Source organism: Artibeus jamaicensis, unplaced genomic scaffold (assembly GCF_021234435.1).
Source record: "Artibeus jamaicensis isolate MK-2021 breed Jamaican fruit bat unplaced genomic scaffold, CSHL_Jam_final contig_233, whole genome shotgun sequence".
Lineage (NCBI taxonomy): Eukaryota > Metazoa > Chordata > Mammalia > Chiroptera > Phyllostomidae > Artibeus > Artibeus jamaicensis.
Window position 1 is genome coordinate 60,682,601 of NW_026521486.1, and position 10,746 is coordinate 60,693,346.

The 10,746-nt window shown below is 45.8% G+C and overlaps 1 long non-coding RNA gene across 1 annotated transcript; it reads left to right on the plus strand.

The window, feature by feature from the left end:
- Positions 1–271: 271 nt before the first annotated feature.
- On the plus strand, positions 272–9,863 carry LOC128626820 (uncharacterized). Its single transcript, XR_008390881.1, has 3 exons — positions 272–422; positions 7,961–8,085; positions 8,175–9,863. It is a non-coding gene; the product is annotated as an uncharacterized LOC128626820 (long non-coding RNA).
- Positions 9,864–10,746: the final 883 nt, after the last annotated feature.

Below are 10,746 nucleotides of genomic sequence, written 5' to 3' on the forward strand. Positions count from 1 at the left end.
GGGGCCTGGGGGGGGGGCCTGCAAACAAAAGGGTCACTAGTTCAATTCCTAGTCAGGGCACATGCCTGGGTGCAGGCCACGTCCCCAGTTGGGGGCATGTGAGGGCAACCACACACTGATGTTTCTCTTCCTCTTTTTCTTCCTCCCTTCCACTCTGTCTAAAAGTAAAATAAATAAAAATCTTTAAAATATATATATAATGTTAATGCTCCAAGAAAGATGACCCATATTTGGCCTTTAGCTTTGTGTGGATTCCTTGACATCCTTTCCTCCCTAGGCTGTGCAAACTCCAGTTTGAGGATCTCAGAGGAAATGAAAGTTTACAGAAACCTTGGAGGTCACCTGGAAGCACCCTTGGTTTTACAGATGTGAAAACTGAGAACCCAGATCACACTCCAATAAATGACAGAGCCAGCTGAAAAGTAAGAAATGCTATTTTTGTGCTGCCCAGGGGTTTGCGCCAAATCCCAACCGCCTCCCTCTCAGAGATCCGGCTTCGCTGACATAAACTCCTCTCTGCCTCAGGCCCCCAGAAAAGTGAAGCAACGCACCTTCCCCAAGGACTGACTTGAGAGTTTAACCAAAGGATAGAAATGCCTCCAAGTTGACAAAAGAGGGCGATCGGGGACAGAAAAGCTCAGCTACATGAAGGATTTCTAACCACTAGCCGGGTAGCCACTGGGGAGAGGATGCTTAGAGTTTTCACAGCCATGACACCAGACAGCAGTTCCGCTCGCAGGATGCAGTGCGGTTCTCACTGCGAACAGAAAACAGGCCCACCTACGGCCTGGCCTGGCCGGTCGAGTAACACTAATGAGCAGCATCGGTCCTTTTAACTCTTGGCAGCTGGAGCAGCAGCTCCTTCCCCCCCAAGCACCAGGCGTCGTGATCTGATCTATCACAGGAAGTGGGGTTTCCTGGTATTTTTGGAAGTGCATGTGCCCCCTTATCTGCAGTTCACTTTCTGTGGGTTTTATTACCCATGATCAACCATATTCCAAAAATATTAAATGGAAAATTCCAGGAGTAAACAATTCATAACTTGTAAATTGCATGCCTCTCTGGGCAGTTCCTCCTTTTGTCCGGGGTATCAACAATGCACGTGCCCCCGCCCACTAGTCACTGTGTAGAAATCTCGGTGTCAGATTGATTGGCACAGTTTTATATTGATACCCGGAGGCCTGCAGTGCTGGGGGACTCCACTCTGAAAGTGTTTTCATTTTTCTCAAATTTAAGGCACTCTCATTTTATTTAATAATGGCCCCACGGCACAAGAGTAGTGTTGCTGGGGATTCGGGCCCGCCACAGAGAGCCCCTAAAGTGCTCCCTTTAAGTGAAACGGTGAGGACGGTACAGTAAGAAATTTTGAGAGACCACCTTCACATAACTTTTATTATAGTATACTATAATGATTGTTCTGCTTATTATTAGTCATTGTTAATCCCTTACTGGGCCCTATTTATAAATTAAACTATCATGGTTATGCATGTACAGGAAAAAGCATACAGAGGGTTCATACACACATAGGGTTCAGCAGTATCCACCATTTCAGGCGTCCACTGGGGGTCTTGGAATGGCTCCCCCGAGGATAAGGGAGCACTGCTGTATTTTCCAGAGGAACAAACAGGGGCCCAGTGAGGTTAAAAAACTCTGCAGAGGTCACGCAGCTTGCCAGAGGCCTTAACGAGCACATTGCAGGCGTCTCCAATCAACCCCGTTGATTGCTCCCTCCACCTGATTTACGGACACGGCTGTGAAAGTTTGACAGCCCTGATGAGCAGAGCCGCTGAGCTTGCTGGAGGCCGGGGAGTAGAGGCAGCCTGGCCTCCTGGTGGTCTCTGAGTCACACAGGTCAGCCCGGGGCTGGTCCGCACAGCCTGTCACCCTCAGCTGTCTCTCTGTGTTGCACAGCAGAGCCGGGGCTCAGAGATGGGAACTGCGATTTACAAGCTCTCGGGCAAAATCAACTTTCAGGTGAAGAAAACTCACATTCCCGGTAGGTCCCCCTTGCTTCTAATGGGCGGGGAGGATGAGAGTCTCCGAGTTGGTTCAATTGTTTGTGCCTTTGATGTGACAGAAAGACCCAGCTGGCCCTCAGGGCTGGCGGGGAAAGCTTCAGCTGGGCCTGCTGTTTTGGTTTCTTGTCAGCTGAGTTCATTTAGAAGCCAGTTCACAAGGAAGCCTTATTTCTTTTCGGCAAGCGTGCTTTCTAATTCTGCATGACCCCGAGGCTCCTTTCTGGTACAGGACAGCTCGGTAGGTTGAATTTTCCGTAACAGATGGAAAATTAACTCCAGCATGATTTTGACCAGTTATAAATATCAAGGACATGTGTTTTTCAGTTCAGATTCTTCCTAAAAGGACTCAGGGACTTCTAGCCTTTTGTCCCTGGCTCCCACGTCTGTCCTGCGAAGCAACAGAAAAGGCACTGAGACTTGACCTGCTGGAAGAACTGTGGGCAGCGACCAGGCACAGCGACACACCTATAAACGCACCGGAGGGCCTGGGGCTTCCAAAAGCTTCAAGCGGTCAGGTCTTTTTTTTTCATTAATTTTATTTATTTATCTTTATAAGGGAAGGAAGGAGAGAAGGAGAGACATATCAATGTATGGTTGCTTCTGGTGCATCCCCTGCTGGGAACTGGCCTGCAATCTAGGCATGTGCCCTGATAGGGAATCGAACCACGATCTTTTGGTCACACGCCCGTTCTCAATCCACTGAGCTAGGGCTGGTGAGGTCTTCTTATCAACAAGATGTAGATGAAGATTTAACAGAAGTTAAATATTAAGTAAAAGAGGGGATCTCCACTTTTCTCTCGCGGTGGCTGATAGATTACCCATCCCAAACCTGGAGACCTCTGCAAGGTTGGGGGTGAGAAGGAGATGGCTCCTAAGGGGGAGGGGGGTGGTGTGTGTGTATGTGTGTGCAGAGTAAGAGCTGGAATGGATTTAAACCCTACCTGGATTTAAGCCTGTCTTGTTTCTTGGCGTGCGGAGCAAGATGCCTGCCTTCATGCTAAGCTATGGGAAATGTTGCCAGAACACCTCGTCTGCCACATCACTCACTATCTTATTTCTACTATCTAGAGACTTTATTTTAAAAAAAAACCGAAATGATAAATAGTTTTATTTCTAGAATAGTTTACCTGGTTAGTAAGGCAAAGCATTACCATTTTATCATATGTAAATCTAATGTGATGTTTCGTGTACCATGCATCAATTACGCCATGACATGCCACTCGTCGGACAGTGCATGCCTATTTCAGAGATGTTTGGATGTAAAAGGAGAAAAGTGTCTTTAGTACAGATGATACTTCCAAATTTCCTTTTAGTCTTGTAATTCAGCACTTCCTCATAACAGCACTCCCTGCCCTGGCTGGTGTAGCTCAGTGGATTGAGCAGAGGCCTGCAAACCAGACGATCACAGTTCGATTCCCAGTCAGGGCCCATGACTGGGTTGCAGGCCAGTTCCCGGCGGGGGGGACACAGGAGAGGCAACCACACACTGATATTTCTCTCCCTCTCTCCTTTCCTTCCCTTCTAAAGATAAATGAATAAAATCTTTTTTTTTTTTTAAAGGCACTCCCATACCTTTAGAACTGCATTTACAATAAGGGAGTAAAAGCCTTCCCGGTGCTTGGGCTTTGCTTTTCCATTTTTCAAGTATGCTTTTCACAGAAGGAAAGAGTGGGCCTGCTAGAGCTTGACATTGTAGACGGAGATTTAAATGAATTATGAATGAGAAACACAAATGCTTCAAAAGAAGAAATGTTCTCTAATGTCAGAGGTGAATTAATCCCCTCTCAGAATAGCACTGACTAGTACACAGCTCTCTAATTCAAGTTGCCTGTGAGGTTTCTTACCCCAGAGGCACCGGTAAACAATACAAATGTCAGTCTAGTGCCCGGGTGAGAAGGGAGAGCTGCGGGGCTTCCTTTTTTCTTTGTTTTAACTGAAATATGAAACAACTTTATTCTGAGTAATTTTTCAAATAAATTGTACTGCTAAAATAAGGTTTAAAAAGTAAATATAAAGAGCTGGGCATTTTGATGAGGGAGATTAGAACATTAAAATGCATAGATTTTATAACTCTCAAAGCCTTTTTTTTTTTTAGAAATCCCATTAATGACATTATGTTGCAGATGTGTAATTTAGGATGTGGAATTCCTAATTTATAGTGTTTCAAGTAGCAAATAAATATTTACAGACATTTTCAATAAGTAAATACGTCGAAGCCACCTAACTCTCCAGAATTCTCTGTTATTATGAAATAAGGCCCGTGGGGATCCGCTGGAGAGGCTAATGCTCCCAGCTGTGAGGTGCGGGAGGCATGCAGATGCGGGTTTTCCCGAGGCTGTTACTGGGCAGCTGATGAGCGCCCTCCAGTACCGGCACGTGTTCCACGGCCGCTCAGAGTTGTAAAAGCACAGGAGTGGGAGGTTCGAGGGCTGAAGACTTCTGTATTCTTGGCTGAGTGCATATGGGATTCAGCTTTTCCATTCATCGTCTCCTACCTGCCCTTGTGTATTGAGAAAGTCGTGAGCTTTTAAGAAAAAAGGTAAAACATAGTGCATAATCTTGAAAGAGGAAAAATATAGAGTAAGAAATTTGACAACATCCCATCCTATTGTGAATTAAATAGGAATTTTCTAGGATTTCAGTTCCAATTCCACTGTGGGATTGACAGGAACCGAAGGTGAGAAGACAGGTGAAGAATTCAGTGCCCCTTTTCCATTCAGTTCACGCCTCTATTTTTTCTGAATAATCAAATACACGGTTGGTGTTCACATCTAAGCTCTTTGTAGGCAGGACCTGGTCCCACCGTCCCTTGACCCCCGCATGGCCAAGCCGAACGTAGTTCAACTTCTGGAAGGAAAGGTCTACACTGTACGTCCCCCACTCCACGTCCCCATTCCCTGTCTCTCGTTTACTTCAGGACAATCTCTCTTTCCTTCAGATTCCTAATGACCGAATCCCTGTACTCTGTTCTGTGCTTGTCAACTTGGCCTCTCGGTGACGCGTGACGGTGCTAACGGATTGTTTCCGTGAAACTTTCTCCTGTCTTGACTTCCTTCCCCACCCTCTTGCCCTCTTCTCCCGATGCCCCTCTGAATTTTACTTCTCACTCTGCTCAGACGCTCACCTTCCTCTGAGCACCCTTTCTGTATCAGTGATCATTCCTTGTCCTGCTTCTTACTATAATAGGAGTAGCTGCCACTCGATCTGAGTTCCTATTCTAGAACATTCCAGAATGTAACATGTCACATCATTTATGGCTCACCGGAGCCCTGAGAGGTTCCATTATCCCCTCTGCTCACAGATGGAAACTTGAGCTTCCCAGTGGGCTAGTAACTTGTGCAAAGTCTCACAGCTACTGAGAGGCGGAGGCAGAATTCAAGTTCAGATGGTTTGACCCACAAACCATGCTCTTTTCAGTATGCCACTCTCTCTCACTCTGTTCTCAGTCACACTCAGGTCTTCCTGTACAACCTAAAAGGCTGCATGACTTCATTGTGTACCACTTCTCAGTTCTGCCCCCTGAACTCCAGGCTCACATCCCCAGTTACCCTACTGGACATCTCTCACGTGTCCGCTGGCACCTGAACCGCAAACTGCTCAGAGCTCAGTATCCATCCTTCCTGCCAGTGTCCTCACCTTAGGAAAGGACCTGGGAGCCCTCCTGGAGTCTCCCCTCCCCAGATCCAGACCCTGACAATGCTTGTTGTTTTCGTCTGCTCGGGCTGCCATGACTAAACACCACAGACTGGGTGGGCTAAACGACAGACATTTATTTCCTCCCCGTTCTGGAGACTAGGAGTCCAAGATCAGGGTGTCAGCAGGGCTGCTTTCTTTCCAGCCTCTCTCATTGGCTGGTAGATGGCCGCTTCTCACAGCGTCCTCACATGGCTGCCCCTTGGTCTGTGTGTTTCTGTGTCCTAATAGCCTCTTCTCACAAGGATGACAGTCGTATTAGATCAGGGCCCACCCGTATGAACTCGCTGTATTGTACTTGCTTCTTTAAAGTCACTGTGCCCGAATGCAGCCACATTCTGAGGTACTGGGGGTTAGACTTCAAGATCTGAATATGAAGGGACTAAATCCATCTCATAACTCAAGCTTTAAGATATTGCTAAAATTTGACTTTCCATCTTCATCTGCATACATTGAAGGCGCATGATAAATACAGTGGTACCTCGTTCATTTGTTCCGGAACTCGAGGCAAGTGCAGAAACTGACAAGTACAGAACATGCTGAAACATTTTCTCTTGGGAGGGCAGTGCCGTGACTCACACAAGTTGTAGCAAGTGCCACGAGTCCCAACCAAGCACCAAGTGCCGAAACACTTTTTTCTCATCAAAATGTGATGAGTAGAGGGTTTGATGAGTTCTGAAGCCACCGAGTACCGAGGTGTGTCTGTATTTTTTTCTTTATTGACAGCAATGGGGCCCCCAAAATGTTTATGGGCTTTACTGTAGAGATTATATTGATCATTAGTGGAGCAGATGAAATGCGTTCTTAACTCACCTTTCTGGCTTCTTGCCCACTCACTCCCCCATCATCTCAAGATGATGAAGACAACATGGACTCCTTTGTCCGGGGCTAGAACGAGAACCTCCTGTACAGCCCCCACCCTGACTTTCCTCCAGCGTTCCGCTGGCCCAGACAGCTCTTCAACTGCTGAAGTTATTTCATAAATAAGGCTCCTTAAGTAGTTCGTAATCTAAGATCCCCCTTCTTTACTACACGACTGTTCAGAGAGCTATTTGCTAGTGAATAGAGTTGAAGCTTTTGTCTATGTGGGGAATGTGGCTGTCGTAAGGGCTTTAAAAATATATTTGTAGTCCTGGCTGGGCAACTCAGTTGGTTAGCGTTGTCCCAATACAGCAAGGTTGCAGGTTCAGTCCCCAGTCAGGGCACATAGAAGAATCAACGAATGAATCCAAAACAAACTGATGTGTCTCTCTTTCTCTCCTTTCATCTCCCTCTAAAATAAATAAATTAAAAATAAAAAATTTACGTAGTTTGGTAGTCCCTCAAGAAATCGAACATAGAGTTGCCACACGACCCAGCAAATTCCACTCCTGGGCATGGAAACAACCCAATGTCTCTCAGCTGATGAGTGAATAAGCAAAATGGGGCGCTTTCAGGCAGTGGAATATTATTCAGCAATAACAAGGAATGAAATTTTGACACAAGCTAAAACAAGGATGAGCCTTGAAAATACTTTGCCAAGTGAAAGAAGCCAGACACAAAAGGCCACGTATTGTGTGGTTTCCATGGATATGAAATGTCCAGAACAGGCAAATCCACAGAGACAGAGATATTGATAGATCAGCGGTAGCCAGGACACAGAGGAAGAAGAGAATGGGGGTGACTGCTAACAGGTCAGGGATTTACTCTTTGGGTCATGGAAACATTCTGGAATTCACTGGTGGTGACGGTTACACAACATTATGAATCTACTCAAAAACACTGAATTTTACTTTTTAAAATGATGAATTTATGTAAATTTTATCTCAATCAGAAAATCACAAAAAGAAATTTGCAGTAGCCTAATTTCCTGTCTTTTAAAACATATTTATTTATTTGCTCCTACTGAGAAGGAAGGGGAGGAAGAAAGAAAGAGACATTAGCATGTGCCCTGACCAGGAACCAAATCAGCGACCCCGGGCTCTGCAGGCGATGCCCGACCAACTGAGCTCCGCAGGCCAGGGCCCAATTTCCTGTCGTTGTGAAATCTGCTCCCTGCATTTATGTTTGCATTTCAGAGAAAGCCAGGACTGTCTGGGGTCCAAGGGCTCAGAATATTATTGTGAACAGTAGGCCTTTTGAAAACTTATTTTGATTATCCCAGGCCAGAAGCTGGCTTTTGGTTTAGGAGCTTACATCCCCTTCTGCCTGTCACATGGAGAGAGACCTATGTAACAGCTGACCAGGAACCTCTGTGCTTTCTCTTTCAGAGGGTAAATACATATGTCATCCCTACTGCCGGGACCTGGTACATCTGGATTATCCACAAAATGGGAAATTACTGACCTGCCCGCCCACGTGTGAAGTAAGGCTTTCAAGCCAAAAGCACACTCAGGTAGGCACTGCGGGAAGCTTGCGAGCTCCAGGTTTCAGGTGCTGCCATCCCTCAGGTGCCTGTAGAATGAATGGTCTTCTCACCTTCAGGTGGCCTCCCTGTGCACCTTCACAGGCTCATGTTCTCTCTTGGCCATTACTCCGTTCCTTGGGGCCTGTCACATTGGAGCTCCACTGTGCTGTGCGTTGTGACTTTGTAGACAACACAGTAGAATGCGCGGATGGTTAACCCAACAGATCTGGGATCAGATGCAAGCCTTTGATCCGTATGACTACATGTCCCCGTGCAGGCTGTGGTCTTGGTGACAGATGTACTCAGCGCTGCTGAAAATCAGATGTGAAATGTGAATGTGTGTGTTGGTTGTCTTTTCGTCTGATAAAGAACCTCAGCATGAACACCCTGCTAGGGAATCCATCATTTTTCACTGGTTCCATTAAAATGAGGCCCTCCAACTAGTAGGTTGTTACCGACTTCCAACATGTCCTCAGCCTGGTTCTTGGTAGCACGCCTGTCTTTATGGGGTTCCTGGTTCGCTGAAGTTTTCAGAAAGAAAGGGGTACAAATGGTGGCGACGCCACTCCTCTGCAAATTGGACTAACTCTAGCATCTCCTCTCCTGGCACATCAAGAGTTTTCTTTAAAAGTCAGTTGTTTTTTCCCCAAAGCTTGGGGACACTTGCATTAAAGGATCTTGGTCTCTTGTCAGTTTCTGGGAGCTCACTAGCATGTCTGAACAGGATTCCTGAAATTAGGCAGCAATATTCATCTTTCCTTCACATGCGAATGAAACTGATATTCAGTTTGGGGCCAAGACGTTGTTTTCCCCGCTGCTTCCTGACCAACACTGAGTACGAAAGGCCAGACCCATGGATTTGCCTGCTTGTTTTTCCCCCTAACAAAGTCAACTCTTGATTGGAGAAGCAATAGCTGTTGTAAAGAGTTTGTTCAGCGTGTGGTTTGCATCTGCTGAATTCCCATTCAACTTAACTGCGCTGGGCAGGGGCGTGGGAAGGGAATGGGGAATCAGTAAAAGGCACACAGAATAGCACATGTGGCCAACCGATGGCTTCATTTTGAGTAGTAACTGATGTGAATTTTTCAACTGGAGTCTGTTGAAGTTCCTGCAAAGGGGGGAAAAGGTCCCCCCAGACAGGTTCCTGACAAAGAGTTACTTGGTCAAGAGCTTTAATGGCTCCTAATACACACATTCAGATCCTGTCATGGAAAATCTGTGCCAATTTGCACTCTGCCCAGCAGTCCCTAAGCAGCATAATTTCTCCTATAGTCTCCTGCATAATATATTCCATTTAAAAATTCTCTCTCTCTCTCTTTTTTTGTAATGCTTAATCCCTTAAGGTTTGGAAGGTGAGGTGGGGAAGTGATTGAATAGTTTGGTCTATTCCAATTTTTGAAAAATGTAATTAATGGAGTTTAGGGCTCAGAGACATTGGTGATTTTGTGACCCCTGCCCCCTCCAAATCCAGTCTTTCTCAGAAGGGCTCTGCAGAGGGTCTGGGCTTCAGACCCATTGTCCTCTGAGGCTCTGACGGGGGTCTTTTCTGAAGTGGAAAGACACAGCGGGCGTGTGTGAAGTAGCCGTGAAGCGGGTGTTGTAGGAAAGCCTGCCACCACCCGTCCCTGACTGAGGTGAGGGCAGGATCCAAGGGTGCAAGCTGTTAGAGGAAAGATAGCAAATTAGGAGAACAGCCCCAAGGATTCAAATCTCTGAGGGGTTTGACTACATGTGAGGAGCCGTTGTTCCTCCCCCAGCTCCAGATCCCACAGGCCACAGAGTCACACTCAAAGTCGTGTTCTGTTTCCTTTGCGTTAGCACTTTTCAAACCACTTGCTCTGATTCTTCATTGCTCCCCACACAGCAGCGATGATTAGGTTCGACCACATGAATTTTCCTTTTTGGGGGGGGGAGAAATGGTAAACACCAGCTGATTTTATAAGGATCAGATATATTTAGGGAATTATTCTTAATCATTATGAGTTAATGTTAACTTTCTTTGATGGGAGCACCTTTGGGTGGACCGTCAGCAGCAGGGCGCAGCCTTCTCTGCCCCAGGCGCAAGGAGACTGGGTGGGGAGAGAGGGGCCACCTGGATCATCGGTTCTGTTTGTGCCGGGATAGGCACCAGGGGGTGCTCTAGCACTGATTACTGCGTATCTGCCCGTAACCGCGGACTCTGATTTTTTTAAAAAACAGTACTCATAGACAAACAAGAGAGTGGTCATTACCGGGGTGGGGGGAGGCAGACTGGGTAAAGGGGGGTTAAGTGGTGATAGAAAGAGACACGGGGTGGTAAACACACAATGCGGTATGATGTACTATAGAACTGTACAGCTGAACCCTATATAATTTTATCAACCAATATCACCCCAATAAATTCATTAAAATTGTCTTAATATTAGACAACAGTAAATAAAGATATAAAGATTTTTAGTATTTATTGAGCACTTACTTATTGGAGAGAACTAAGGTTTAGACACATAACCATATCATTATTATTTTTATTGTTGATATTAATTAAGCTTCTGTGTGCTTGGCACATGTTTCATTTACAATTCAGTCAGTGAGATGTTATTTTTTATTTTTACAGATGAGATTTGAGGCTTACAGAAGTTAAATGATTTTACAAATGAGAAAAATAAAATA